The 9,243-nt window shown below is 38.1% G+C and overlaps 1 pseudogene; it reads right to left on the reverse strand.

Annotated features, from left to right (window-relative positions):
• Positions 1-178: 178 nt before the first annotated feature.
• LOC135715258 (putative nuclease HARBI1) lies at positions 179-5,099 on the reverse strand (annotated as a pseudogene).
• Between the last annotated feature and the right edge of the window lie 4,144 nt (positions 5,100-9,243).

Here is a 9,243-nt window from a genome sequence, read left to right on the forward strand (position 1 = left end):
GCTAAAATTGATTCCGGAAAATCGAATAGTGATGAAAGTGATTCCAGTGACGACGAAAATTCAAATCCATTTGTTCATGAGTCCAAATTACGGAATCTCGAGGAAGCTGACGGCTTTGAATATGCCATGGGTTACATAGCCAAATCTCAAACCAAGGATCATCCCAATTTAGGATCATTCACGTACCAGCTAGAAGATGGAAATGATCCAGGAATGAATAAGGAAAACTACGTTCAGGATATTTCGCATGGAGGGTTGGTGATGCCATCTCAGGAATGGTTGGAAGTTGGAGAGCAACTCGATTCTTGTTTCAACTGGATGCATAACATTGGACCAGAAGGAAGTGAAATTGGCTTTAAAAAGAAAAAAAATGTAAGTGAAAGGACTTTGCGAAAACTTAGAAATCAATTTCCGCAGTTGCCAGAAGATGTACTTAAAAACTATGCCAGAAAAAGGGTTGCAATTCGAGTGCGTCATATGAAGAAACAAATACTGGAAAGCAAATTACAAAAAGCTAAAAACCGTAGGCTGAAGTCACGGCTCAAAACACAAAAAGGAAACAGTGAAGTTAATCAAAATGATGCAAATAGTCCCACAAAAGTGGATCAAAGAAGTGCAATAGTGAGTAAGAATTCAAAAAAACTGAAGCATTTTATTAACTAGTATATAAGTTGCCATCATAAATGTAAACGACTAAATGATTCTTATTTTAATATACCTTTTGCATATATCCATGATAAATCAATATACTTACTACCAAAATTGAAAAAAAAAAGAAATTCACATTAAATACAAACTTATTCGTTCTTGCAAATAGAAAAGTGGACCAAGATGACCATTCTAACGTAAGTAGAATAAAATTCCACAATACTGACCTGAAACTAATTATATAATCCTGCTATAGGATTCCACAACAAAAATAAAACATAAATTCACAGGAAAATTACATTTTCAGCCTATTTTTTTTTTACTTACGTGGTAAGATGATCAGTATGGGGCAAAATGATCACATGTACAACTTTAAGGAAAAATGTGTCCTTCAAATCCAAATTAAGTAACGTCAAAGGAAGTAAGCACTTCGAAACTAATCAAAACCTGAATTTATTAACCAATGGTGTGATCTGATTATAAGGTTATAAGGCAGATTCATAGCACTTTCCCCAGGGTAAACACGTACCCTAATAAACAAATAGGTATCATAAACGACCGGCAACCCCCTTGATAGAACTATCCCACAAATGGTTTATTTGAAAATCGCTGCTCTGGAACCATTGCAAAATTTTGAGTGATATTCAATCACATTAAATTGAATAACTACCAGCAAACACAATTTCCTTCATAACAACTGAATATCCAGTTTCAAATAGTGACGTCACCAAACCTGTCCTCACATTGTTTTCGTTTTGTTTCCCTACTAACACTATGGCAATATGCGTTGCTCCCCACCTTGTATTTACCTCATTGGTGACGATGAGTTACTATCGATTTGAAATTGGCTCACTACTTGACTAGCCTATTGGTCCCAAGCAAACGATTAACGTATCCCATTCTAGTCGAAATTCTAGTACTACACTATGTTTGTTTTGATTATCTATGAAAGTTTGACAGATAAAATGAGGGGTTCGTGGATTTTCCCATGTTTCGAGGGGTGCATTGATTATCTTGGGACCGAAGATAGTACCAGAACTGAGCCAAAAGGTTGAGCACGTTTCTTCGGGACCTATTAGTCTTAGAGTTACCTCTATGATACAACCATAGAGGTAACTCTAAGACCACTGGGTCCCGAAGAAAATCATTATTATTTTTGGCTCACTCAGTACCAGAACAACGGTCCCAAGCAGTCCCAAGCTATTTCACTCACCCCTGCATGTTCTGCATGAATCCACACACCCCTGATGTTATCTGTCAAACTTTCATAGCGAATCAAAACAAACATAGTGTAGTAATAGAATTTCAACTAGAATAGGGTACGTTAATCGTTTGCTTGGGACCAATAGGCTAGTCAAGTAGTGAGCCAATTTAAAATCGTTAGTTTCGTATTGATTGTTGATACAACTCTGGACATTATAGATTCAATTGACTGACGTCCAGAAAACTTTAGAGATTTCCTTATTTTCCATGCATTTAAAAACTGTTGAAATCATGAAACACTAAGTTGAAGACAAAACAAAAAATTTTGACATATTTTCCACTAAGAAGAAGGAATCTTGACAGTATTTCAATACGCTCAATAACTCTATTCTTACCGAGTAACCAGGAGTTCCTCTCCCTATTGTCGAATCTTTGTAAAAGCAACTGACTCAGCGAATTGCCATTCCATACAAAAGAGTCATAGAAGGAGCCCGGGTGGTTGGCATCGAGATACCGAATCATCAAGTTATGATCACAAACCTGTAAATTGTCAAATATTTGCATGAGTAAAATTAATGAGATCTAACACCTTGCATCTCCTTTACCAACATAACATTCAGACTGTAAAAGCCTTTACGGTTGTAAAACAGGTGTTTATCGCGAGCCGGAGGGATGATACGTGGGTTCCATCTACGCATCCGATTACTCCTGGAAATCCAGTTTTCTCGTAGAAACCCAGTTTAATCGCATTTGTTTCTCTTTCTTCGAATGGAAACTGGATTACAGCTGGGCACACTTCAGTTTCAATAATGTCCAACAGAAGTTGCAGCACTTAAGACATCGTTGGTTGTGCCAATCCAATAAATCTATCGTTACCTACGCCCTTCTGGTAGTTGCCTTCTGCAAAAAACCTCAACGAAGCTGCCAGCATGATCATTGGAGGCACTGCCGTGGACAGTTGTACCACAAACGAAGTTACAGACGACCAACTGGCGAAGAAATCAATTAAAATAATGTGGTTCGCTGTGATAGAATATTCTTAGAAGCTTATGCCATCAGCCAGCAGATGGGCTAGTATTTTTGTTTTGATTTGAACATAGTTGACTTTGTGTGCAATATGATCTTTGACAGTGTGCAAGGAGTGTATCATTTTGTCATTTTTTATGCATTTCAGTTTAGAGTAGAGTAAAAGAGATAGAACCAAAACATTCTAGTACATTTAGTGTTGCCATGTGGTACAATCCATTAGTAGTGTTGCCATGTGGTACAACACGGAACCGAATTTTGTTCATTTAAATCAAAAATATAAATGTTTATTATATAAACATATGAATAATTCAAAATAAATTATAAACATGTTTGCTACAAAAATATATACGTTTGAATTAAAGTCAAAAGCATGTTTATTTCAACAATATATTATTTGGGTAAACGATTTTTAGCGTGCCCTGCCTTTTTTCCCTTCTTGTTTACATTGGGAAAAAAATTGCCCCAGCTTTGCCAATCAACTGAAAACGGCACACCTAGGTAAGTGTCTTAACAAAGTTCCAGCTCGATAAAACCGGAAAAACCCCACAGTATTGACGTCACTCTGTCGTTTCTGAAGCCAATCCCTGTATCATCCTCCTCCAAAACTGACGTCGGAAGAAAAACGAAAATCCTAAATGGATTTCTAATCTATTCCGGATCAACCGGGGCGGCCCCTCCTTCAACACCGAACGTATAAAGAGGCCGGTATGAGGATCAGCGTTAGAAACGACAAAACGACGCTAATATCACAAAGTTTCACTGGTTTTACTGAACTGGAACCTCTGGAACCTCCGGACACTCACCACGACGGGTCTCCGCATCTCGCACCAAGACCCCAACATCCACAGCCCACCCTTAATCGCACCCGAAAAAGAGTAGGAGTTTAGATGCCCTGTCTGCAGTTCGTTTTTTCATATCTTTGCAATCCATTTTTTTTTTTGCTTTATCCTTAATGCTAATATAATTTAAAATTAAGTATGTTTCTTTCAAACATAAGAAGGATGTTTAAAATAAACATATTTATTTTTGTTCGCATAGTTGTCAAACCAAACAAAAATATTCACGTTTATTTTCAACACGAATATTTTTAAAATAAACGTAACATTATTTTTATTTTAAACATTATTATCACATGACTTCAAACATGGAATACGTTTGAAATAAACCTTGTTTATTTTTGTGGCCAGAACAAACTGAATATACGTTTAAATTTACCTCAAATATGTTTGTATCAACGATAAATTTTTCTGCGTGAATCCAGTAATAGTGGTGTTGCCATGTGGTACACTGAAAAATTGCAATAGCAGGTGCGTCACCAAAGTTTTCGAGCCGCTCCGTCTATCACTTCGTTTGTGGTTGTACCAACAATCAATACGAAACTAACGATTTTAAATTGGCTCACTCCTTGACTAGCCTATTGGTCCCAAGCAAACGATTAACGTACCCCATTCTAGTCGAAATTCTACTACTACACAATGTTTGTTTTGATTCGCTATGAAAGTTTGACAGATAAAATGAGGGGTTATTGGTTTTCCTATGTTTCGAGGGGTGAATCGATTAGCTTGGGACCGAAGAGAGTACCAGAGCTGAGCCAAAAAGTTGAGTACGTTATTTCGGGACCTTCTAGTCTTAGAGTTACCTCTATGGTTGTACCATAGAGGTAACTCTAAGACTAGAAGGTCCCGAAATAACGTGCTCAACTTTTTGGCTCAGTTCTGGTACTCTCTTTGGTCCCAAGCTAATCGATTCACCACTCGAAACATAGGAAAATCCACGAACCCCCCATTTTATCTGTCAAACTTTCATAGCGAATCAAAACAAACATTGTGTAGTAGTAGAATTTCGACTAGAATGGGGTACGTTAATCGTTTGCTTGGGACCAATAGGCTAGTCAAGGAGTGAGCCAATTTAAAATCGTTAGTTTCGTATTGATTGTTGGTTGTACTGGATTGATTTTTGCATCGATTATCTCCAGTAGGTATTTGAAAATCTCCTTGGATACTCTGAAGAATTGAATGAAACTGGAAAACGTATGTGAAGTATGAAAGTTTCGATATACACGTTCAAATTTTAGCTAGTAATCTGTTTCCATATACTTACGATTTTTCGGTTTGATCCAACGGATTAGAATTATCCCTTATCCGCGTTCGATCTACAGCAAGATTGGAATATTCCTCCTCGTCTTCACTGTCGGTATCAAACCATAATTCCACACCCATTTTCAAAAAAAAAAACTTTACATGCAAGGAAATTTCCGTCGATTTTCAAAACAAAATAGCAGATAAGCACGTGACAGTGCTTTGCAGTCGAATACAAACGTCACGAGAAATGAACAGGGCCATTCCGAACACCACCTAACTGTCACTGTCACTTCACGGAGTTCATTTTCATTACTTCGCTGTACGTGACAGGTAAAAACAAGTGAAGTGATGTGTGCGTGAAGTGAAAGTGAACGTGGAGTGGAAGTGAGAACCGTAATAAGGGCCATAGATTTCATTGGAAAAATAAAGTTCATGTGATTTCGTGGTGCAATTTCCAATTATGGGATCACATGAAAGTTACATGAAATTCACATGGATATTTTCCACTGGTTATGTGATTTATTTTATGAGTGTACGTCGTTTTTTTTAACCGATGGCCGCCATATTGGATCCCAAAATGTTTTTTTTTTTACCTTGATTTGTTTTTCCGTTGATCATGTTTTCCGTGCTAAGCACCAATGCTACCGACGCCAGGGAGGCAGCTCCCACACCTGGACCCTACCTATCGACCCATCAACTCATGAACCGGGGACTAACGGCTTTACTTTCCTTTCGAAGGAAGGCGTGATCAGAGATGTTATGCCTCAGAACATTCCGGCGGCGCCGACTGGGATTGAAGCCAGGCCTGCTGGGGTGAGAGGTTATCACGCTTACCACTTCACTGAGGCAATTGGACATAAGAATTCCATAAGATCCACTAATGAATTTTAGTCACAAGAAATCAGTATGAATTTCACTGATTTGCCTTATGAAAAATAATGTTGACAAAAAAATAATAAATAGGAGCAGACTGGAACCGAACCATAGCCGTTGAGATTACGAGGCCCGTGTATTGACCACTCGTCTTTCAACGCTTGGGAAAATGAAATTGTTAAAAGCGTATAAGAGCTATCTCATGTCACCCGGGGCCTCCCTTAGCTCAGTCGGTAAAGGCGCAGCTACAAAGCAAGATCATGCTGGAAGTGATTGGGTTCGATTCCCGGTCTAGGAATTTTTCGGGTTGGAAAATGTCTCGACTTCTCTGGGCATAGAAGTATGATTGGACTTGCCACACAATTATACCAATGCAAAAATGGTACAGGCATCGAAAGCTCTCAATTAATAACTGTGGAAGTGCATCTAGAACACTAAGTTGAGAGCACGCAATAAGCTAACATGCGATATGCAATAAGCTTGAAATGCGAAGAAGAAGAAGAAGATGTCACCCGAAAATCATTCATAAGTCACGCTTATGAAATTCATATGTGTTGGTCATAAGTCGAGCCTTATGAAATTCTTAAGTCTATTTGCCTCAGTGTACACAGCAAAAAAAGTTGTTGAATATTACATCGAAACTGCTGCAACCAGGTCAATCCATCGGTTGTGTAATATCACATTGTACAATGTACATCGATTTTGCGAACAAAATTACATCCATTGATGTAATATTGTATCTGCGTTTTGCTATTACATCATTATTTCATACATCAGCTTGAATTACGTTGATCGATATTACATTTTTTTTTTGCTGTGTATACACCAGCGGCGCCGCTGTTTCCTAAATGTTGTCTGGCATCGATTTTCTGCCTCTACACGTCGTCCCCTTTCCGGAAATACCCATATTATAGAACATTTGACGAATTTTCTTGAACCAATGGCTGCCATCTTGGATTCCAAAATGACGTCTGGCATCGATTTTTGGCCTCTAAATGTCGTCCCCTTTCCTTATTGTAGGGTATTTGACAGTTTTTCTTGAACCTACGTTCGCCATATTGAATTCCAAAATTTAGTCTGGCATCGATTTCCAGCCTCTACACGTCATCCCCTATCCAGAAATATCCATATTGTACACGGTAAGAAAAAAGTACCCAACGGCCAGTTCACTTTTACCTACTTTTGACTAGTTTGTCTCATTTTCTCCTTCTAATGTTGTCAAAAAAGAAGGAGCAAAACCACCCAACAGGGGTAGTAAAGTGTGGGAACCCAACGTTGGGTATAATTATATTTACCTACTGTTGGGTACAACTAACTTACTTTTGGTTGAAAAGCTAGTGGAAAATTCCATACGAACTGCACACAAGTAAATCAAAATTACTTTGACCCGCTTTACCTACTTTTGGGTTCCTGCACTATAGTGCCGAGATGAGTGAAAAGAACTTAATTTTGGGTACTTTTTTCTAACCGTGTAGGGTATTTGACAGATTTTCTTGAACCGATGGCCACCATTCCAAAATGTCATCTGGCATCGATTTGGAAAAGTAGATCTCTTCCCGGATGGATAGGTTATAATGCAATAAATTGTATCATGGGCACCAAAAGGGGGGCAACTTGTACGCAAGTGCGCGAGCAAATCCAACATTCTAGCAAATGAATGCAACCCTAATAAAAAATAACCATAAACGAACTATAACCCAAATCATTGAACTATTCCACAAATGGTTTGGATGATACCCAGAACACGTCGTTAAGCAAATTAACCATACAATTTTTATTAGGGAAGTCTGCTCGCGCAAATGGTGTTATGATCGTTTTTTCTTTCGATTTAAATATATGGAATGCCTGTCTGATAAATACCTGAGTGGTGCGAAGACGGACCTCAAAATCGAACCACTTTCGAGCTGTCAAATCGAACCACTTTTTTTATCATTGTGGTTCGTTGAAATAGATAGAAGTATTGTTATCGTCCAAAATAAAAAATAAATATTTTTCAGTAATGTTTTTGATCTTTTTAAAAACGTGATTCGAAACGACTCAAACAATTAAAAATAACAGTATTATTGCGTATTTTGGACCAAAGTAGACTCCTGCGCTGAAAAAAAACCCCTCCGATTTTTTTTCGCTCAGGAACGACTGTGACTTCGGAGAACGTTCTAAGGAGATTTGTGATGATAGTACAAAAGTTCCAGGAAATTTCAACAGATTTTTCCCGCGACAGAAGAGGTTTCAGTGGATATTTTAGTTGCTGCCAGCGAGGTTCTACGGGGGTTCTACAGAGTTTTCATGTTCGAGTTTCACACGATTTGGAGGGAAGTCAAATCGTTGCCATTGGAGGTCCCAGGGAATTTCGACAGCACTTCCATAGATATCGTCGGCCACATTAAATTTGCATCTGATTTGCAACTGAATTCAGATGTTTTATACAATTTTTATCAAAATGAATACTGCACAACCGGTCACTGGGTTTGATTTGAAAATTGAGATCCACCTCACAGAAACTGAGCCACTCTTTTCGTACTGCTGAATCCTTGGGAAACCTGAATAGGCTTCGCTTTTCGTCGTGTCCATCTTTATAATTGCAAAAGTGAGCAAAACACTTCATTCTGAATTTTATTCCACTCCGTAAAAACTCCAGCTATGAACAATGTCAACAAACAATCACAAAGTCACGAATCGGCTCTGCACAAAAAGCCGTTTGACACTTCTCTCTACCAACCGACGGTGATGAAACGTTTATTTCAACACTACCAACATGAAGAAAATTTCACTTCGCACCACTCAGATAAATACTATTGACAAAACTCCCATTACATCGAGGACAGTCTTCAGATTACTTTTGCATATTCACTTCATTCGATTAGGCCTGGTTTGTTGATAAATAGTTGAATATTCGTTAAATGGTATGAGAACTACTATTGAAAAAATCCCCAAGAAAGCGCCATTTAGGCCGATACCGACTGACACCATTGCATTGGGGACAGTCTTCAGATGACTTTTGCATATTCACTTTGTCCGCTTAGGCCTGGGTTGTTGATAAATAGTTGAATATTCGTAACAATTCCAATATATGATATGATAACTACTATTGAAAAAATCCCCAAGAAAGCGTCATTTAGGCCAATACCGACCGACACCATTGCATTGAGGACAGTCTTCAGATGACCTTGTGGCAGGAATAAGCACTAACCGAGGGTGATAAGTCTGTGACAGCCCTTGAAAATTTCAGTGATCGTTTGCTTTTGATTAATTTCAATACAATTTCATAAAAATTTCTTGATACAATGGATGAATCTTGTACAAAACGCATAAAACTATATAAAGAAAGAGAGAAGGACTAGTAATTTCCATTTAACTCCACTATTTTTGCTTATCCTTGACAGATACGCGTATTTCGTCTACAATGTGC

This window comes from Ochlerotatus camptorhynchus, unplaced genomic scaffold (assembly GCF_037179485.1).
Source record: "Ochlerotatus camptorhynchus isolate MF236.1 unplaced genomic scaffold, CSIRO-AGI_Acam_v1.1 ptg000839l, whole genome shotgun sequence".
NCBI lineage: Eukaryota > Metazoa > Arthropoda > Insecta > Diptera > Culicidae > Ochlerotatus > Ochlerotatus camptorhynchus.